This window comes from Rhineura floridana, chromosome 7, assembly GCF_030035675.1.
Source record: "Rhineura floridana isolate rRhiFlo1 chromosome 7, rRhiFlo1.hap2, whole genome shotgun sequence".
Classification (NCBI taxonomy): domain Eukaryota; kingdom Metazoa; phylum Chordata; class Lepidosauria; order Squamata; family Rhineuridae; genus Rhineura; species Rhineura floridana.
Genome location: NC_084486.1, coordinates 22,058,796 through 22,082,069, shown reverse-complemented (window position 1 = coordinate 22,082,069; position 23,274 = coordinate 22,058,796). Strand labels below are relative to the sequence as shown.

Sequence of the window (23,274 nt, the reverse complement as noted above, 5' to 3'; positions counted from 1 at the left end):
AGGTGCAGTGTTCCTTAATTCTTAACAAAGGGATGGGGAACTTGTGGCCTTCCAGATGTTGTTGGACTCCGATCAGTCCAAACTGGCATGGCCAATGGTCAGGGATCATAGTTCAACAACATATGGAGGACTAGAACTTCTCTATCTCTGTTTTAGCATATGTCTCTGCCCATGTGAGCCTCTATTTTGCACCTGATTCTGGATGATGGACTTCAAGGTTCTAATAAAAAACAAAGAAGATCCTGCAGGCCTGAAGTCTGCCTACTGCTGTTTGAAGACACACACTGATTCAGGCAGGAAACTGGCCAGGCCTAGTGGTCTTCACCAATAGGGAATGTCCTGTAGAATAGACTACAATACCTTACAGCAGCATTTCCCAAGCTGTGAATCACGAAGTCTGTGCAAGTAGATTGGATGCTTTACAGTAAACTCAAAATAATTAGTGCTTATAATCTTTACCTGGCATGATGAATACCTCTTACAACTTTTTATTTTGTTGGCAAATTGAAATGCTGTATTGCCACTTGTAACCAAACCTCAGAAAGGCTGAGGTTTTACATTTTAACACTTAGGAACTGTTTTCTGATGGCTGGTGGCAGTCAACCTAAGGTCCAAATTTGATGTGACAATAAATTGATGGATCACCATACTAAGTAAATTTGGACTTGTGGTCATCATATGAAAAATTTGGGAACCAGTGCCCTGCAGTGTTTGTACATTGCTGGGGAACACCAATAATGATGAATAAAATGTCTTTCAAGGATGTTCATCCACCATTATTGATCCGCTTACCGAGGAACTGTTGAGAAGCTTCCGAAGAGTCCCAAGGTTTCCTAGAAGAACACAGTGAGACAACATACCAGCTGGTAAATAACAGAGTTGACCAATAAGTGATTTGGAAGTCTTAATTTTTCCTCTTTATCTTTGTCTTTCTTATAAAGGAGATATGAAAGGATCAGCAACCAGCTGATGCTGGATCAAATCTCGCCCCTGGAGGGCAAGACTCTCTGGTAAGCCTGGAGAGGTGAGGGACTTTAGTCCAACACTACTCCTTCTGAAAGCAAGCCCTAGAAAAACCAGCAACTGATGTAGGGTTATTATTTTCAATTCCATCGGTTTCTTATGTTCTAGAGCAGGAGTAGTAAACATAGTGCCCCCCAGACGCTTCTGGAGCACAACTCCCAACTTCCCTTACCACCTGCCATCTTCAACAAGTCCAACAACATCTGGTGGGCAACATGTTGACTACCTCTGTCCTAGAGTGACCAAGAAATGGCTCCCCGGTGAGTCTAGGGCATAGGCAAACAAAAAGATGGAAGTATGCATATAGCAGCAGGCCCATTTCTCAATGGTTCCCATTCAGTTCTATGGGACAAAATAAATAGGTTGCTGTCAACAAAATAGCACAGATATTAAGGGTAACCTTCACCCCAGCGGTATTCCCATATACATTTCTTTCTTTCATGGAAGGGTATTCACTACCATAAAGAGCGCTATGCTTGAAAACACCATTGTGGGAACACACACCTACACACTCCTGATTGGTGTCCACTAAGAGAGACACACCACAGGGACAGCCCTACCATTAGGCAGAGTGAGGTGGCTGCATCAGGCAAATGACTTTGGGTGTCTTGAAGGGGATCAGCTTGTTACTTATTTTATCTGTTCCTTTGGTATTTTTATTTGCTGAGGACAGGGAGAGATGCTTGTGGGCTATTGTCTCACGGGCCAGCCTTGGGTTTTATTAGACATGTGGCAGGGAAAAGCATTTGCTATTATGCATGGACATCAAAAATGCACGCAGGAACATAGGAAGCTGTCTTCTACCTTTGCTTTATCTAACTCTATTGTCTACACTATAGACCCTCCAGGGTTTCAGACAGGAGTGTCCGCCAGCCCTGCCTGGAGATGTCAGACACTCAACCTGGGACCTTCTGCATGCAAAACAGATGCTCTACTGAGCTATGTCCCACGTTGGGCTTGCCCTGTATGTAGCTTGCTTTATGGGTGCTTACAATATATGGGCACTTTCTCCTCCCTACCTGACATAATGATAGGCACTTCACATAGTCTTCCCTTGTAAAGTGTGCCTTGGTGTGTTTTTATAAAATAGAAAAGCAGCTTGGTTGAAAGCGTATTTCGTGGCACCATACTGCATTGGTCTGCACTGACACCTAATGGGAAACACAGAGCATGGCAGTGGCTCTGAAAAAAATGCCAGGGATGTTTAACTCACATCTCTGTCCTTTGGTTCATTAAGAAGGAGATTGTGGTAATTCAAGGTGAAAATCATGTTAGACGCCTGAATTATAGTTAAGGCAAAGCTGTGAACTTATTATTCAAAAGAGGGCTTAGGCTGTAACTTGAGTGCATTTTTTATCATTGTCTTCAGAGGAACGCCATTAAATTATAAATCAAGAAGCAGGTCCTTGACAGATATAAATGCATGGAAGCAAAGACTGCATAAAAAATTGGAGCTAAACGAAATGAAGTTAAAATGTAATTGAATCAGAAATGAAAACTACAGTATGTGGGGTCAATAAAGGGCTGCATGAACGTATTTATGGTTTCCCCCAAAATGTTAGCAAGATGATCTGGAGTGAAAAAGAGAAAGTTTTATTATTTTAATTATTCATGGGGACAAGTCATAAAATATCAATACCTAAACAGCAGATTGTGAAAATACTAAAATGAACGAAGAGGCAAAATTCTTCAGGTGCCTGGTAGCGCTTTTGTTAATGAAAACCATATCCATGACTACATTAGAAAACATGACAGGGGCTCTGTCCACACTAAGGCATTCATGCACAGGTGGGTTGCTGTTTCCATGTGCACGTTTGTGCACTTCTGTCCACACACGAGCGCTTGCAGTTTTATGCCTCCAAAATATATCTCAAAAGTTCCTATCCACGCTAGTGGGTGGTGCTTGATAGCATATATTTGAGCGGTGTGTTGTTGTTCCGCCCCCTCAATTAGTACTTCCACCCATCATAAGTTCCGGAAACTTGAGATCCATTGTGGGCATGCATATGGGTATTTGCTTAGCTGCGTGGTACACTTTACATTTAAAAAAAAATGACATACAAGTTTTTCCAAAATACCAGATTTGCACAAAAGACCAGTAAAATAATAATAAAAATGTATGTTTTGTTCCAAGCCTAGAAGCCTGACTTCCATTGTGGACATCCATACAGGTATTTGTTTACCTGTGTCTTTAAAAATGATTTTTGAAATACCACTTGTCCAAAATACCAAATTTGCACAAAAGGGCAGTCAAATATATGTCTATCTGTCTACCAGCCACTTCTTTTCCTCCCCTTTTCTTTTCCCATCTCCTATACCTGTAAAGGGCAAATTTTATTTCTATTTTTAATACAGCTGTTGTGTGCAAGAGTAGTTCCTCTCTAAAGAGCTGGTTTAAAAATAAAACTAAAAATGCAGCCAATGTGCCTTCAGCAAAACTGGTGGAAAAGGGCAGGCTGCATCCTTTCCTTTGGAAACAAAATGGAATCAGGGTATGTGGTGATAAACAGCACCCAGCAAAACATCATCATGCATATAAAAAAAGCCCAAACATGCAATGCTCTTCAGTGCGTCCATTGTCAGGTAACATGTTATTTTCTGTTCAGTTTTATTCCCTTTTTGGATTCAGCAGGGGGAAAGCGTGGGCTGCTGCCTGGATAAAGAGGATATCATCTGGATTCCACAAATACATGTGGCTTCAAATCCATGTTCTTTTCGGCGCCAGGTAAAAACCTTCCTCTTCTCCCAGGCATTTTCAGCATTTTAGTAGTATTTAATATGCATTTTAGTATCTGTTTAATTATGTTTTAATTTTTGATATCTTTAACTTATTTTAAATTGCTTAATATGTGGTTTTAATTGTATGTTAGATGTTTTTACCTGTTGTGAGCCGCCCAGAGAGCTTCGGCTATGGGGCGGTATAAAAATTTAATTAATAATAATTAATAATAATAATATAGGGCATGGTCTGAGCATATCTGATGCAGCTATTCTGCTGAAGCTAAGTAGGTCTGAGTCTGGTCAGTGCTGGATGGGGGACACTCTGAAAGCCTCATGTATTCTACATTGAGTTCCATAATGGAGAAAGGTGGGTTATATCCCAACCTCTCCAGTGCATGTTCCCGTCAGTTTCCTTATCACACAAAGTCAGTTCTTTGGGGGAAGCAAGTTTGTTGTGCAAGACATCCCACACAGCTATAAATGCATGACTTGAATCTGCCAGTACATAATTAAACTCCACCCCAAAATAGCAATAGTCTGGAAGCGTCAAAGGAAACAGGTCATTCCCTTGCAGTGCCTTCCAGGCTACTATTTGGTGTTGCACACCTATGGATCATCTGAAACCTATTCACACACACCCAGGACTCCTATATCTGGGGGGGGGGGAAGCAAGGAGGAGAGCTGCAGAGGGGAGCAATAGGGGAGTGGAAGGCATTTCCAGAACTTGGGGAAACCACTTCTTTTCTCCCATCTGACCTCCCTGGTGATGGTGATAGAGAAGCAGAAAGCAATATTCAAGCCTGGCCAGATTATTCTATAGTCTTAGAAGGTTGTATAATCTTAGGTGTGGCCGTGAGGGAGCAGGGCTGGGATTAGCATGAAGGGACTGAATTTGTCACTACACTACTGCTTACATGTATAATTTTGTCTGACAATTCATAACTTTTGATATTATACATCGAGGACCCCCCAGTACAGGCTGCTTTTGACAGATTGTTTCAAGAACCTTTAAATAATCTTTTTTATTTAAGTTATTTAAGGTGTGATCACTTCCTTACCTTTTTTAAAAAGGTTTTGCTGATCACACATTTGGAGATATAATTATGATAGACCCAACAACGTGTTTCTTTTATATTCTATCTTTTCTCCAAGGAGCTTAGTGTAATCTATGTGGTTCTCCTCCCTTTCCCCCCCCCCCCCAACAACAACTTTGTGAAATAGGCAAGGCTGAGAGGGTGTGATTGGCTCATAGTCACTCTTAGAGCTTCATGACTGAGAGTGGTTTTGAACCCAGAGTTTTCCACCCTTGCTTCAACATTCTAACCACTGTACCACACTGGTCTACCCTTGTGGACCTGCATTTAAAGATTTATACCAATGATTCTTCCTTCAAGGCAAATGGTACAAAAAATACAATAATCAATGGCCACTGGAATTAGCAGTAAATTAATTAAAATACCATAATGCAATTTAATACAAAAAGGCAGTTGGTACATCAATTTGTATTTTGCTTCCTTAGCCGTAATAGGAAATTCCAAGACTCTCAGTTGGCCCTGTCAGTTAATATTAACGACAGATTTCAGAAAACATTATAATAATAGAATAGAAATTGAAACCCACTGAGACAACAGCAGTGCTTGACGAGGAATGCAAATATCTCTCTGCTGAGGATGCTTTATTGCCATTCAGGTTCATACCACCGTAGAGGTTGTTGGAAGATTCCAAACAGCACAATGTAGCTGCATCTCACAGGCTGTTTCCATGGCCTGCTGCTAGTACAGAAACACAAGGCTTACAAAGAAAAATGTAAGGAACAGATTATTGCGTAAGTGTTATCAACCATAATCATATTCACTTGTCAAACCCCTGGTTTGTTTAGCCCAGTGTTGTCTATTCAAACTGTCAGCAACTCTCCACGTTTCAGGCAGGAGTCCTTTTTTTTACCCCTGCTATTTGTAATCCTTAACATTGGGGGCCAGGACGGAACCTAGGACCTTCTGCTTGCAAAGCACGGACAGGGAAACTTTTTCAGTCCAAGGGCTGCATCATCATCATCATCATCAACATCATCATCATTAAATTTAGATTTATATCCCACCCTTCCTCCCAGTAGGAGCCCCGGGCAGCAAACAAAAGCACTGAAAACACTCTAATACATCATAAAAACAGATTTTAAAATATATTACAACAAAACAACTTTAAAAACTTATTAAAACTAAACAACTTTAAAAACATCTTTTTATTAAAAAAAAAGCTTTGAAAACATCTTTTTTAAAAAAGCTTTAAAAACTTATTAAAAAGCAATTCCAACACAGATGTAGCCTGGGATAAGGTCTCTACTTAAAAGGCTTGTTGAAAGAGAAAGATCTTCAGTAGGCGCTGAAAAGATAACAGAGATGGCGCCAGTCTAATATTTAAAGGGAGGGAATTCCAAATGGTAGGTACCACAACGCTAAAGGTCCGCTTCTACGTTGTGCGGAACAGACCTCTTGATAAGATGGTATCTGCAGAAAGCCCTCACCTGCAGAGCGTAGTGGTTACCTGGGTATCTAAGGGGTAACTTTTTTGAGGGCCACACATCAGTGATGGGTGGGGCATAAAAGTGGGCGGAGCAACAAATGGAAAAGTTGCAGTAGGCTGGTTTCTACACCCACACCTCTTCATCCTCCCTCCAGGCAAGCAAAAGACATGATCTGAGTTCAAGGACACATGACAAAACTACTTAAGCAAGAGTGCAAAGCAGGGCTGGTGAGGGTTGTGGCCTGGGGAGAGGGGACATGGCTAAGAAGGGGGTGTGGTGTGGAAAGAGTCCTGAGGGCCAGAAAGACTGGCCTGGAGGGCCATATTTGGACCCCTGGACCTGAGGTTCCTCTCCCCTTTTGTAAAGCATGTTCTCTACCACTGAGTTAGAGCCCCTCTCATTTAAAAAACCCCAAACTAACTAAAATATAATTCCGACCTTCACAAGGAGACTGTGGGATTCAAGTTTGCCATTTCATGTGCACAAAACTATAGTGACCTGACCACCTGGTCACAGCTCCATGTCTCCTGAGGCCACACAGCCTCTGGCTTTACAAAACAACCCTAATTTGATTAGCACGGTGGAAGACTGTATTGTATAATGAGCCTTTGATCATCTAAAAATGACATAACTCAAAAGACAGTGACGATACAAATGACCATCTTTGGAATACGAATAAAACATTTGTGTCATTGCTTTGTAAAGTAGGTTCATTTTAAACATCTCTGCTAACACTCGGCATTTATATATGGTGGTGATCCTGCTTATTAGGATTTAGTAATATGCACTAAAGGAGAAACTACTTCAAAGGAACTAGCAGTTGCAAATTGTTCCTGATAGCAAAACTTTGGAAGGTGAGATGTTCCTTGTAGATATATTGGTAGGTCCTTGCCCAGTTGTGTGAACCAAGATGATTAAGATATATCATACAGACCTATCTTTATAGACCAGTTGTATACTTAGGAAACTATGCAAGATTTCCAGCCTCTTATTCAATAAATGATAGTTAGATTAAAGAACATAAGAAAAGCCTTGCTGGATCAGGACAAAGGCCCATTCAGTCCAGGATTCTGTTCTTATGATGGCCAACCAGATGCCTGCGGGAAGTCCACATGCAGAACATGAGCACAGCAGCTCTGTCTTGCTGTTGTTCCCCAACAACTAGTGTTCATATCAGGGAGGTAATATACAGCCATAATGACTAGTAGCCATTGGCCGCCTTCACCTCCTGTCCAATCCTCTTTTGATGCCCCCATTCAATTCAGTCCCTCTGGAAACAATGCAGAATGGGATGGCATAAGAAAAGTGAATTACATTGAATGCAAGGCGATGCTTCTGGCCCCACTTCCCCAGAAATGTTCACTGATTTCTTAGTTATAAAATTATTTAGATGCTCCCTGTTTGGACACAGCCCACCCAAGGCACCTCACAATATCCTAAAAGCACAATAAATTCAATGATCTAAAATAATCCAAATTCAACACAGGCGGCGACATGAATAATTATTAAATTGGGCAACTGAAACAGTTTCAAATAATCATAGAACAACTAAGCAGAGCTCTATTGTGCCACATGGCTCCATAGGAAAAACCTGTAGGAAAAGGCAGTCTGAAAAAGATGGGTTTCTTTCAAACCCATTTTCAAATCCTTGGGGTAGAGGCGTTGCACATCTCTGAGGGGAGAGAGTGTCATCGTCTGGGAGCCACCAGAGAAATGGCCTCGTCTCCCATGCCCACCAATTGGACTGACTTCACAGGTTGGCACACAAGCAGGGCCCCTGAGGCAGATCTCAGTGCCCGGGCAGATTCGCATGGGTGGATGCAGTCCTTCAAATAATTCGATCCCAAATCATTTAGGGCAGGGATGGGGAACCTCAGGCTCCAGTGTCACAAGCAGCCCTCCAAGCCTCTCTGTCTGCCCCTCAGAACCCTCCTCCCATCACAACCCTTTCCCCAACCGTGCCCCTCCCCCAGGCTACGCCCCTCCCCAGCCTTGCTCCACACCCTCCTTGTGTGTTTTCGCCTGGCTGGACTGTGTCCTTGAACACTGATCATGACTTTTGCCTGGATGGAGATGTGTGTAAATGTGTGCTGAAACTAGCCTACTGTAGAAAGGGTGACATTTTCATCCACTGCTTTGCCTGCTTTTTCCTCTGGCCCTGCCCCCCATTGGCACGTGGCCCCCAAATTGTTGCTCAGAAAAGAATGCAACCCTCAGGCTGAATAAGGTTCCCCATCCCTGATTTAGGGCTTTAAAGGTTAAAGCCAGCACTTTGAATGGGGCCTGGAAATGCACTGGTAACCAGTGCAGCTGATACAGAATTGGTGTCATGTGCTCTGATGTCCTTGCTCCCACTAGCAACCAAGCTGAAGCATTCTGTACCTTTGGAATTTCTGGAAAACATCTTCAAAGGCAGCCCCATGAAGAGTACATTGTAGTAGTCTAACCTGGATGTGATTAGTGCCATATGTTACCGAGGCATGGTCCGATCTCTTTTAGATAGGATCGCAGCTGGCATACCAGCCTAAACTGGTAAAAGGCATGATAGCCACAGGTGCCAGCCACACCCTTCCACAGGTAGTACAGATTCCAGGACGGCCCCCAGGCTATGAACTCAGGCATTGCGGGGAATGCAGCTCTATCCAGGACCAGTTGTATCACACCATCCAGATCCCATCCATAGCGTCTCCATCAGCCTTCACCTAAACATGTGTTCATTGGGAACATGTATGGATTTGGTGTGATTTCCCCATCAGAAGGGGTTGGGAGGCCAGGGGCAGCAGCTTTAACAGATGCTGCTGCGAGTAACAGGCTCTGCCACCTTTCTGCATGGCCAGCCCCTCAAATACACACACTGATCTATTTTCCCCCTTGAGTTACAACCAGTATGCAAAACACAGGAGAATCCTTTTCTGATGAACGGAGCCTTCAAGGATACGATTATATATACGGCTCACAGTGCACTTTGGCAAACAAAAACTCTTCACCCCTCATATGTACACTCCTCACAGTTTCCTTGGTTCTGTGTTCTGTGACCTGGAAAACATCCCAGTAAGCTTGACGTGATAAACCATAGCCGCTCCAAATGTCAGTTGAAACCACATCCATTTAACAGACTACTGTGGCTCCATTCATTGGCCCCGTGTTCCTAAGAATCATTCTTTAAATTGGCCTTGACAGTGACATGCAAGAGCATCATGGTATATTATTTGTGATAAATGTTTGTGTTTCTGTGAACAGCTCAGTAACACAGCATTTTCCTACTAGCTCACAAGAAGATGATAGGTATATGCATCCATATTGAGAACCAGGAATTAATCGAGCGCTACTCTCTCTGGACTGCTGGAGAATGCTGCACTGAATGTAGCGTTACAGAAGCGTTGTTTACCCACAATGTGGATGCCCATTGCCTCTGGTTAGCCGATTTTGTAGATTTCAAGTGTTTCGAAAATCTTCAACACTTGTTTGATCAGGGGAGAGTAAAGAAAGATACATCAAGGGCAATGCTCCTCTCTCCCTCTCCAGTACCATTTGTAGCTGCCCTTAGCAGTTAAGACTTGCTGGTTATCTAGAGAGGCATTCACTTTGTAGTAGATAGCAATTTTAATCATTTGTCAAGAAAACTAGCTTGAATGCAAAACTAAGGGTGGGCTCTGCTAGGGTGGCCAGATGCAATAGCGCACTGCTTTTTAAAAGGCATTTTCACAGGTGAGAAATGAACTCAAAAGGACATTTTTAAACTTTCAGAAAAATACAAATTATATCATAAAGTGATACTGTGATAAATGTATTTTACTGCCAAACACGATTAAAATAAATTTAGCATTGAGAATGAACAAAGCGCTTCTCTATTCAGATACCACTAGCAATACGAACATTCTCTTGAGCACTTTTTTTGCTACCTCTAAAATATTTTTGCCGTTGTTCACAGGCAACATACATGCTTTTCCCCATTCCTAATAACCTCAAATACTTTCAGTTCTGGATTTTTTCCCCAAAAATAAACACACCAAGCCTCTTGCCTTGATAATAACACACCTCACTTTTCAATGGTTGCCTCTCTTGCACAGTACTTCCTACTGATGCAAACGTTCTCATTCTTGATGAAAGGGAGCTACTGGTTCTCATTTTTAAAAATTAGGTCTCCCCTGCTTTGTTTGACCCCTTTCTTTTAATTCCAAATCAACTTTCTCTCCCACAATGCTGGTAGCAATACCAGCAGCCGAAGAGTGCTTGGCAAAAATGATTTAAGATTACTTGATGCAGCCTATGCCATTTCTGTATGCTTTCTTTTTGAATTTCTTTTAGGGTTTGGCACCAAGCACACACCTCATCCAAGTCAGGCTGCTGTGTACCCACAGGAGACGTACACACAATATACATTTAAAAGCACATGGCTTCCTCCAAAAGAATCTTGGGAACTGTGGTTTCTCTCACACACAGCTACAGTTCCCAGCACCTTTATCAAACTACAGTTCTCAAGATTCTTTGGGAAAGTCATTTGCTTTAACCCTAGGCTTCCCTGTCTCTCACATACAGTTTGCTCACACTCTGATTGACTCTCACATTCCAGTAAAATCTATCTATTTATTTATTTAATTATTACATTTATACCCTGCCTTTCCTGCAAGAAGCTCAAGGTGGTCTACAAGCATGGTTCTCCCTATCCCAGTTTTATCCTCACAACAACCTGTGAGGTAGGTTAAGCTGAGAGAAAGCCCAAGGTCACCCAGTGAGTTTCACGGCTGAGTAGGGATTTGAACCCTGGTCTCCCAGGTCTCAGTCCAACTCTAACCACTGTACCATGCTGGCTATGTTATCCTTTAGGGCTTTTTGTTTAATAAGCACTCTCTTGTTTAGCATGGCAGATTTTCCTTCCATCCACACACCACATAATCAGCAATACTACATGCAAGAAAGATCTTGGAATTATTGATCACAGGCTGAATATGAGCCAACAGTGCGATATGGCTGCAAAAAAAAGCAAATGCTATTTTAGGCTGCATTAACAGAAGTATAGTTTCCAAATAATGTGAAGTATTAGTTCTCCTCTATTTGGCACTGGTTAGGCCTCATCTTGAGTACTGTGTCCAGTACTGGACACTGCACTTTAAGAAGGATGCAGAAAAACTGGAACGGGTTCAGAGAAGGGCAACAAGGATGATCAGGTGACTGGAAACAAAGTCCTATGAGGAGAGATTGAAAGAACTGGGCATGTTTAGCCTTGAGAAGAAAAGACTGAGGGGAGATGTGATAGCACTCTTCAAGTACTTGAAAGGTTGCTATGGAGAGCAGGGCCAGGATCTCTTCTCGGTCATCCCAGAGTGCAGGACACAGAATAATGGGCTCAAGTTGCAGGAAGCCAGATTTTGACTGGACATCAGGAAAATCTTCCTAACTGCTAGTGGTATGACAATGGAACCAATGACCGAGGGAGGTGGTGGGCTCTTCAACACTGGAGGCCTTCAAGAGGTAGCTAGACAGCCACCAGTCGGGTATGCTTTAATTTTGATTCCTGCATTGAGCAAGGGTTGGACACAATGGTCTTATAGGCCCCTTCCAATTCTACTTATTCTGTGATTCACCACAGCACAAGGAACTATACAAAAATCTGGCTATAAGGATATTTTCTACCCATGTCCTATTCAGAAGGAGGACGTTATTCCAGTGGGCAGTTACTATCCCATCAAGATTTCATCACATTTAACATCTGAGCTTGCATTTATTTCAGTGGAGTCCAGTCATGTCAGTTGGCATTCACAGCTCCCATTATTCCCAATGCGCCTTCTGAGAAGTTTTTCTCCCTCTCATAACACTTGAAACTGGGGCCATCCAATGAAGCCAAAGGTTGGAAGGTTCAGGACAGACAAAAACTAGCCATGATGGCTATGCTCTGCCTCCATAGTGGGAGGCAGTATGTTTCCAAATACCAGTTGCTGGAAGCCACAGGACGGGAGAGTGCTCTTGCACTCATGCCCTGTGTGCCAGCTTCCCATAGACATCTGTTTGGCCGCTGTGAGAACAGGATCAGATGGAGCCAGTGTAGTGCATCAGGCCAATTTGGATCTCTTCAGATCCTTTCTCATACATGAAGCTGACTTGGTGGCCTGGTCACTTTCTGTCACTATCTGTCAGCCTAACCTCCCCCACAAGATTGTTGTGAGGTTAAAATATGTTGTTATAATTTAAACAGCATAATCACTATAGTTGGGTAATGCCATGAAAGCTGCTCTGAGCTTTGAAAGAGGACAGGAAACCAATGTGAAAAATAAGAGCGGAGTGGGGTGGGGGGAATCGCAAGAATGAAAAAATAAAAGTGTCAAAAGCCACAAGAAGAGGATTAGCCCAGCACTTAAATGGCTGGCAATTTGTTTGGCATAAACATTTCCTCAGGCCTTGGTTACGCTTAGTGGTTCTGTTAATGTCCAATATCCCATGAAAACCCTGCAGCTTCCTTGGGCATGAAAGGAAATTTGCATCTAAATGGAGTGTTATTCTTTCTAAGAAGAGGCCATTGAAAGGGCCACTGTAACTTGGCTCTTACAAACCAGACTGCATTATATGAAGGGGCTGAAAGGGGCTGTGTATAGAGCGTTTATCATGTCTGCCTGAGATCAGTGGCAGGCTAAGGATCTGGAAGCTACACTGCAGTGTGCTGCGGATTAAAACACTGATCAAATAACCACAACATCAAGTGTATGAATTGCTCCTGCTGAATAAAGAACAATTAATAATCATTTCCAAGCAATTGATGACACTGAAGTTTCTTGCATGGTTCCATCTTCTAAGTCTAATGGAGCTTCTAAAAAAAACAACCACCACATAGGCCATTCACTCAGCATCGTTTTAGGCATGCTGGGAAGCTGGTTTATACATTACTAATAAGTGCAACCCCAGGATGATGAGAACCAGAGTGGTGCAGTCATTAGAGTGTCACAGAGAATCATGTTCAAGTATCCATTCAGCCATGAAGCTCATTGACTGACCTTGGACTGGTCATCTTATCTCAGCCTATTTATTTTACTTATTAGCAGCCTAACACAGGAAAGTCTTTAGAGGACCCACAATCAAGTTTAAAGGCATACACGGATACCAGGGGGACCGAGCCTTCAGTGTGGCAGGCTCTGCTCTGTGGAAATGAGTTCTGACAATGAGGCTCGGCAGGAATTCTCCCTGCCTACTTTTAGATATCTCCTGAAAACTGTGTTATTCAGACAGGTCTTTGAATCATGAATTTCTTTTCCCCAACCAGTTTTTATTCATGTTTTTATTAACCTCATTGTATTTATGTATGTTGTACATTGCACTTCTATGAAAAATGTGGTCGCAATAATGGGCAGTGTCTAGCTAACACATTCCGTCCCCACAAGGATTTCTGCTTCCACAATGGAATTTCCCCACTCCTCTCCCCATGTGCACCCCACACCCTCCCCAAATTTGTTCCAGAGGGTTGGAGGAAACCCCTAAAACAGATTTTGGGGGGGGGGAGAGTTCCATTGTGCAAGGAGAAATCCTTGTGCTGATGGAACAGGTTAGTTGGATACTGTCCGTTTCAGTAAATAAATAACATGGTTAAAAACAACCATCAAATTTAAACAATCAAATCGATACATAAAACACCACCTTGCCTGGGGAGTGAGGGAAGCTTATCAGCAACCCAGAGCTTCACTAACATAAAGCTTTGACTCAGCTGGATCATATTCCATCAGGGGTTGGGGGAAAATCTTAACCTGGCACCAAAAAGATGCCAACGCTGGTGCTAGGTGGGCCTCACTTGGGAGAGCATTCCACAGTTTGGGAGCTGCAATGGAAAGGCCATCTCACTCTCTTGGATGGGGGACTTGGAGAAGGGCCTAAGATGATGCTCGTAAGGTCTGGGCATATTCTTGTTGGGAGAGGCAGACAGTCAAAGATTGCAGCCCTGAGCATATAAGGGTTTATAGTGGCGGGGGGGGGGGATTTTCTAGGCCAAGGGCCCCATTCCCTTCTGGGGGCTCACATGCCAGTGGTCAGAGAGGCCGGAAGCAAAGGTAGATGGAGCAATGTATGTAAATTGTACCTCTGTACAGTAGGCAAGTTTCTACACATACTCACACATCCTCCATCCATGCAAGCAAAAGGCATTATCCTAGATCAAGGACACATTCCAGCCAGGACTGGTAAGTAGGACTGGTAAGGGGTGTGGCCCAAATGGAAGGATAGTGGCTGGAAAGGAGGTGTGGTGCGTGAGTGTGATAGGACGGCCTCGCAAACAGCGGGAGCTCACACGTTGGGCTTCTTTTTTTAACAAACAACCACGCACATGTGGTTGTTGAAAAGAGAATCCACTGTTGCGAGCAGGCCCAAAAATACAGCTCCACATATTCTGCCCTACAAACAAATAACACGTGCTTGTGTGCTGAAGTCAATTCCCAACAGCCTTCCCCAATGTATATTACTTGACGGCTGCCAGGTGAATGTGTAAAATCCAGCCTTCCCCAAGCTGGTGGTCTCCAGATGTTGCTGGACTCCATCACCCTTAGCCAGTATGGTCAATCGTCCAGAGGCCACCAGGTTAGGGAAGGATGGTTTTTACACATTCACCTGCAAGCCATCAAGTAGTACAGATTTCACACAGAGAAATCTAGTTAGATGTTTGCATGTGTGAACCATGTTCTATTAGTACTTCATGCCCTCAGCCAGGGATGAGAAACCTGTGACCATCCAGAAGTTGCTGGACTACAACTCTACTCATCTCTGCCCATTGACCATGTTGATTAAGACTGGTGGGAGCTATAGTTTGTCCAATAACATCTGGAAGGCCACTTGTTCCTCATCCCTGCCCTAAACAATCTGGGTCCCAAGTGTCTGACAGAATGTCTCCTCCTGTATCATCCTTCCCATGTCTTAAGATCTGCAGAGGAAGCCCTGTTAGTGGTCCTCACACCCAACGAGATCCATGGGGTAGGAACCACCCCTCTGAAGCAGGCTCGTAGCCAGCATAAAGGTTCAGGGAGAGACCAAAAACAGAGGGCAGGTAAAAACTATAATAAATGTAATTACTTGTAAAAAAAAAAATGGGGGGAGAAAAATTAGGGCAGCCAGCCTCCCACCCAGCCTGAGCCCCCTCTCAGCTACAAGCCTGCTCTGAAAAGCATCTCACTATGACATTGTTGTCATTTCGTCATCAGATGAAGACACACCACTTTGCTCAGGCTTTTGGGGAAGGATGAGGGACATTGGCTTGGACTTTTATTACTGCTGCTGCTTTATTTTAATGGGATTTATGTTGGATGGTTTTAATATCATTATTTAGCTCTGATTATCATTCTGTGGCTTTTTCCATTTTGGGACCTTCAGATGAAAGCCTATAAATAAGGTTAACAACAACCACAACAACAGCCAGGCCTATGTCCCTTGATTCGAATCAACTTTTAATCAAATCTGTCCTGGATTGAAGCCATCAAGCTTATTCACAATTATGTCACAGATCTTAATGACACAGTGTACTTTTGTGTGCATGGGTGAAATTGCTCCTGATTGAAACTTGATTGGGGCCAACTGATACACAACCTAAACAGTTGCGGTAGCTGGTGGATTGATTCCTCATGGTTCTTTCCCACTTCGGCATTGTCCGTCTCTGCAGTCTGAGCGATGGCAGGATGAGAAGAAGCCATGTCAGTTGTCTGACCAATATATTATTACCAAAGTGGTATGGGATCCAGACACACGGATATGCATTTTACACTTGCTTCAGTTATGTGTCAGTGAAAAATAATTAGCAAGAAGACTCAGAAGAAGAAACCAAGGAAAACATTCCCATCCACAGACAAATCTGATCATCTTCTCACTGTTCCTCGCTTCAGAATTATACCACATGATGGTGCTTTGCTAGAGACATTTCAGCAGAAACTGGGTGACCATCTATGAGGTCCTCCAGACATTATTTTTATTGTGCATTCATGCTGATCTGTGCTGATCAGTGAAGGCTGGTCCATTGGGGCAAATGGGTACTGTCCCATCAACTTCAATCTGACACCAACCAGCCCCACAGGCCTGCCTTGTTGCTTACAATCAGTCAGGGGGTGGTTCTGGCACACTTACTGTTGGTCTCCCTGTTTTCCACCCTGCCACTCCCAATGGGCCCCAATCACCACTGCATGGTAGTATCAGCCAGGGCAGTTGTATGTGATCCCCCTTTCAATACTGTTTGCGCCTGAAAAAGGTTTTGAGTCCTCATACTGCTTCACCTCCAGTCAGTGCATGTCCTGTAGCTTCCTGCTGAAATCTTTAACTTTTCATACAGCAAGTGTTCCAGGCAGTTGTGTAGTGGCAGATTTAGAAGTCCAGGGTCCCTTCATGAATCATCAGGATCAGCCTCACAGGCCAAATTTGACAGGTGACTGAGGGCACCTACCTGTCAATCACATGACATCATTATCCAACCCACTTATCAGAACCCCTTGCAACAACATCCTGATGGCAAGCAGGTGCTTGGAAATCACTGCACATGGTTGCTAGCCCTGTACTCGGCGCTTCCCAAAGCACCAAACATAGAGCTAGCAAAGTGGTTATTTCTGACCTCCCCATGGGGGGTGGGGACAAAGAAGCTGGTATTGGACAGGCATTGCTGCCTGCAAGAAAGTAACCCCTCACAGCTGAGAGAAGGACTTCTCTCTTGCACGTGATGCCTGTAAAATACAAGGGGCATTGCTTGACAAGTGTTTCTTTCTCCTTGCACAGACTCACTGCAGCCAAAATGGAGGGTGCAAGGGGGGAAAGAGAAAGAGGCTCAGACGAGTGGGTGTAGAGTGAGGGGAGGTGGCATTTCCTTACAAAGAAGGGGGCAAAGGAAGGCTGAAGAAAGGGAGAAGGAAGGCTGCCTGTAAAGTACAAGGGAAATTGCCTGTAAAGCAGTTATTTTCCCCTGGATTGTGCTTTTTGCAGATTGTCTATGAAAAAGTGGGGGGGGGAGGCAGAAAGAGCAAAGGGCTAAGAAGTATGAGGCTGCCTGTATTTTACAAGGAGAAGAAACCTGCTTTTTGTAGATCAGCGGTGAGAAGTTCTGTCTTGTGTAGTGATGTCTGTAAAATACCACCAACTCTTCTTAACTCTTTCTCTCTCCCCACCCTCCACCCTCTCCCAGACAATCTGCAAAAAGCACCATTGCAGGAGGAAAAAACTTTTTACGAGCAATGGACTTGGTATTTTACAAGCACCTTCCTTCAGCCTTCAACCCCGCCTCCAAGAGGTCTTCTGTATTTTAAAAAGTTGTGCAGGGGGAAGGAAGAATTCCACCTTGTGGTTTTTCCCATTATAGTGTTGCAAGAACACCTGCACTTGGCTGACTTTCTCTTCTCCTAATGATACAGAATCAGTCTCAGACCCTGAGCCTGGCAACCCTAATTTCTACATTTCTTCATAATGTTCAAAGTGGAATTTCTGCATGAGATCGCTTTTTAAAAAATCCCTAGTACAGCAAAACACCAGAATCAACAAACTCAACTCACAGCCCCACCAATTACAATTTTGCCGTCATCAATAAAAATTTGACTTCCTACCCAATAATCAAGTGAAACTTTCAGCCTGTTTAAAAAAAAACACCAACTGCCTAAAGTCTATGCACTCATGCATGCCTGGAGAAGCGTTGCCTTAACATCAGCTGGTCTTCTTTCTTTCTTTCTTTCTTTCTTTCTTTCTTTCTTTCTTTCTTTCTTTCTTTCTTTCTTTCTGGGTGAATATTTGCAAGACAAGCGAGAGGGAAATTAGCATTTCTGTGAACTGCATTCAGCCCCATGGATCTCCTGTTGACTTCAAGGCTAACACCAAAATGCATTTGGATGCTGACAAGTGAAGGAATCTGAGAGAAGCATTTTGCAAAAGCTCAATATTAGAAACAGAGAGAGTTAATGTAATAAATAACTTCAGTGTAACAAGCTTGGAGGCGGGAAGACAATGCAAACAGACTCCCTAAAGAATGCCACTTTGACTGTACCAATTCATTCCTCTTTGGCAGGGAGGAAGGACAGAAAGGAAAATGAGCACTTTTGAATGACTGCAATTGCCGTCAGGCTTACACCTGATTGTTTACAATCAGAAATGGACTGGGTTTTTGTAGGGGTCGGGGTTTGGATTCATCAGTACTTGGCTGTTTTAATTTTTAAGCAAGTCTCTAAGATTGCTTAACTGTCCACAGGACCTCCATGACCAACTTGGGAAGGGCCACAGGTCAGTGGCTAGAGCATCTAGGTCCCAGGTTCAATCTGCAGCATCTCCTATAGGGTTGGGAGAAACTCCTGCCTGAAGGCCTGCAGCTCTGCTGCCAGACACCATAGACAATACCGAGCCTCCTATGTTCTTAAGCTCCATTGCTTTACCTATTTTTAGAACAGAAAAGGCCTCCCCCCTTCACGCCACCCTGTTTTGTCTTTTTTATGGCACTGGACTAGCCTGTCTGTCCATTCTGGCAGCTGTTAAATGTCAAATTGTGGAAGACAAAAGGGAATGTGGAAATGGGGTTTCCCTGCCTACTGCAGGCATAATTGTGTGGCCTTAAATCCAACAGAAGTTCCATTTAGGGGGTGTAACAGATTTCTTTCTAGAAAGCAGTTTGAAAACCATATCCTGAGAATTGGCTAGGAAAGCAAGCTAGGCATTTTGAGATGCAATTAATATCGCCTATCAGATTATTGTTGTGGGAGACTTTATACAGATATAGTGATAGCTGCTAAATTTATGCTGGCGTTAATAAGTCATCATCTACTCTTTGGGTTTCTGCCAAGCAACCTGCAATTTACTTATTTTCTATTATTATTATTATTATTAATATTATTAATATTAATATTATTATTATTAATATTATTTAATTGCATTTCTAAACCGCCCTATAGCTAACAGCTCCCAGGGCGGTGTACAACACGATAAAACCACAATATTTAAAATACAAGCAAGTGTGTATTGCGCATACAATTATAAAACATATTTAAAAACAGAGTAAAAGAAAATAAACATAAGATTAAATTAAAATAAAAAGCTTAAAATGCCTGGGTGAAGAGGTGGGTTTTTTACCTGGCGCCGAAAAGATGACAGAGAAGGCGCCAGGCGTATCTCATCTGGGAGGGCATTCCATAATTCAGGGGCCACCACCGAAAAGGCCCTAGATCTTGTTACTGTTCTCCGGGCCTCTGTATGAGTTGGGACCCGGAGAAGGGCCTTAGACGTCGAGCGGAGTGAACGGGTAGGAACATAGCGAGAGAGGCGTTCCATCAGATATTGCGGTCCAGTGCCGTTAAGGGCTTTATAGGTAAGGACCAACACTTTGAATCTGGCCCGGAAACGTATTGGAAGCCAGTGCAGTTGGGCCAGAATAGGTGTTATGTGGTCGAATTTCTTCGTCCCAATAAGAACTCTGGCCGCGGCATTCTGCACTATATTACAAGCTATATGCAAAACAACACTTATACAAAACAGCAGCATCAGTAAACATACGTTGATAGAAATACCTAATGGGTGGCATTCCATGTTAGCCTACTTAGAGTAGACCCACTGAAGTTATGGACAGGACTAACTTGGTTCATTCATTTCAATGTGTCTGCTCTTGAGCAGGGCTTAGTTGAATACAACCCAATTAGCAGAATATAGAAAGCACTGATAAACATTAACATTATGCTTAATCTTGTCAAAATGAAAGAAAGGGTGCCATTCTGACACAAAATCTTTTTACTTTTTTCCACCTATAAGGGCTGCAATCCTGTACGTGCACTCACCTGGGGTGATGCCACACTGAAGAGGTGGGACTTGCTTCTGAGTGAACATGTATAGGATGGCACTATTAGGCTCCAGAGAAGACGTAAGATATTTGGAGGGGAGATCCAAGGGTATGATCTGAAGCAGGGATGGAGAATCATTTGGGCCCAGTGGATCAGATCCGTATCCCCGTGGACCAGTTTTGACAAGCAGGTGGGACAACCCATCTGTTGATCACCCAACATCGTTGTGGAATCAGATGATAGACAGATAGGCTATCCCTCACCCACATGTCAAAGCCCCTTGCCCAAGGGCTTCCCAAGCACCTGGCAACCAGATGGTTGTCAGGTGCTTGGCACCTGCAGTGCAAGGGGCTTTGCCTACCTTTTGTTCAGCACTTGGGAAATGCTGAGCACAGGGCTTCAAAGAACTTGGCACAGCGGTTCCCAAATGCCCAACATTTGGCTTGAACTCACCCCCCCCATCAATGACTTCAACCCTGCTTTCTGCAGGGGTCAGCTGCACGACTGAGTTCCCTCTGGGGAACTGGGTCATGCAGCTGATCCAGCCGTGTCTCTTCTTGACTTATGTTGTGCAATTCTGTACATATCCATTCCGATACATGCCCCATCGATTGATTGATTGGTTTTTATTTACGGTCATAGACCAAACTGAACATATACAAATACACAAATGCACAACAGCACTTAAAAGAAGCATTGAACATAATCGCTCTTGTGAGATACCCTTCAATGGGGCTTACGTCCAGGTGAGTGTGTATAGGATTGCAGCCTCATAGTGCAATCCAATACACATCTACTCAGACAAAACCCCAACTGAAAGCCATTTTTATTTTCTCAGGCTTTTTCATCCTTTTCCATCAAAAAAACATTTCTATTTTTAAAGTGCTTGTTAGACCTTTTGTACTTGTGGTATTTGCTGTTGCTGGGTTTACTCTGGTTTATGCTGTGGCTGGTTTCAATTTGTTTTAAATCACATTCATACAAAGAGATAAAACACAATTCTGAAACAAATTAAAACAGCATAAACCAGTTAACCCAGCAACAGCCATCAGTGCAAAAGATCTAAAAAGCACTACAAAATGTCTTACTGCGAACCATGCAGAGAACAACTGCTATTGGGTGATATATAAATATTGCTAAATAAATACAAATAATGAGGGTTCAGCAAGACTTACTGCTGGAGTAAGTGTGTACAGCAAGAACTGGGGGACCTGCAGTCCTCCAGGGGTTTGTTAGACTACAACTCCCATCTGCCCCAGCCAGCATGGCCAATGCTCAGGTATGATGGGAGTTGGAGTCCAACAACATGGGGGGAGGGAAATCCCAGGTTCCTGACCCCTGGTGTATAAGTTTGCAGCCTCAGTGTCTGATCGTTAGCAGTGTATACAAAGGGATGAAATGTTTCAAAAACAGCTCATTTGAGCTATGCTCCTCCTTTTGGAATATTCCATCACAACCACTCATGGGGAAGGGATGCAGGGTTGAAAAGAAATCTCCCCTCAGATATTTGATGCAATTTCCACACCTGACAGCTCGTTTTAAATTCAAGATTCAATTTTCATTGTGATCTCTGAGGGACTGCAGAAGGGGACAAGAGGTAATATTTCTTTTGTAGAAACAATCCTTTGTCTCAAAGAGTCTTGGGGGAAAATAGAACAAGGCAAAAACTTGCCCCAAAATCTGCACCCATTTTCACACCTGCCTCTGTATTTTACTTTCAAGCTCATTGAGGTAGACCAATTTTCAGTCTACATAACCATAAGTGCACGGCGCAAGAAAAGAGCCTTCAACTTGCAGCATTGTTCATCCGGATCTTTTAATAAACACTGGGGAAATTGTGGGAAAGGGTTTTCTTCCTAATATTTCATTACAAAAAGATCTATTCCATCCATGAGCTAGTTATATGACTTTTGCCCCAGTCCACTGATCTGTTCCACGACTTTCCTGTTGGGGCCCCATCTGCATCTGATGGACGGCATCTGACGGAGAGCAGCAAGATGCATCAAAGGAAAATAATTATAGTAATAAAGTGACATTTCAAAGCTTATTCATAACACAATAAAGGAAAATAATTAAAGCCGAGACATTCTTGTAAACATCTTTTTTTTGCCCCCTTGCAGAAGTGGCAAGAAATAGCAGAAACTGGACAATGCATTTGAACGAACCCTAAAAGAGAAAAGTGAAGAGAAAGGGACATGGAGGGAGCCTAACAGGAGAAAAAGTGAGCCGGAGATAAAAGTCAACATAAAGAGAAGGATTAATGGACTGTGTGACTCATAGGTTATCAAGCTATACCATAATCAGAAGATTCAGAACCTGCCAAGTGAGTCATAATTTGATCTATGAAATCATTTTAAGCAACCTCCCAAAGATCTGATTTTAAAATTATTTTTAAAAGTACGTTCAGATATACAATTTGCTCTGCTTCAATATGGAGTTCAGATTCTGTAGACATCCCCCCAAAAGCCTCTGGAAATTTACATGTCTCTTTGGAAGTATTCATCGGATTCAGATCTCAGAAAGAATGCTGTGGTCCCTGAAGATGCAACTGGAAGATGCAAATATTCAAAAGATCATGGAGTTGTGCATCCCCTTCTGTTATGATAAATAACAACAGCATTCAAATTCTGTTGAAATTAGGTAATGATAGAGACAGCCGGGGGATCTGGATACTGCCTCGGCTGTGTTTTACAGTTACAGCTAATTCACAATGAAACTTGGACTGAATCCCTTGTGTCATTGGCACAGTGGACAACATGAACTGGAGGGATGTGGCCTGCAGTGCCTTTGAATCTGGCCCTGGGCCTCCCCTCCTTGCCTCCACCCCCCATGCAGCAGTAAGGTTAATTGCTACATAAAGGAAAGTAATTTGTGGGCCATAATTGTGTAAGGGGTCCTCCCCAAAATACCTCTCCCATGCACAATTAGTCTTGGAGGGTACAGCTATGGGGGGGGGATCTCATCTTCATGTGAGCATGGGGAAGCAGCAGCAGCCAGGGGCTGGATTCAAAGACACTGCCAAATCACAAACTGGAACAGTTTGTAATTTGGCAGACAACGGAGAAGAGAGAGGGTGACTGGTATGTGGAAAAGGAGCTGGATTAGCAAAGTGTCAGTATCTCTTTAAGGCTGCACCCCTAAAGAAGCTTTCTAGTAAAAAGGTAAAGGTGTCCCCGCACTGATAGTGCGAGTCGTTTCCGACTCTTAGGGTGACGTCTTGCGACGTTTACTAGGCAGACCGTATATGTGGGGTGGGATTGC

General features: G+C 43.2%; 1 long non-coding RNA gene across 1 annotated transcript; it reads left to right on the top strand.

The window, feature by feature from the left end:
- The first annotated feature begins 777 nt into the window (after positions 1-777).
- On the top strand, positions 778-22,321 carry LOC133388345 (uncharacterized). The gene is made up of 3 exons (XR_009763748.1): positions 778-866; positions 3,653-3,748; positions 22,134-22,321. It is a non-coding gene; the product is annotated as an uncharacterized LOC133388345 (long non-coding RNA).
- Positions 22,322-23,274: the final 953 nt, after the last annotated feature.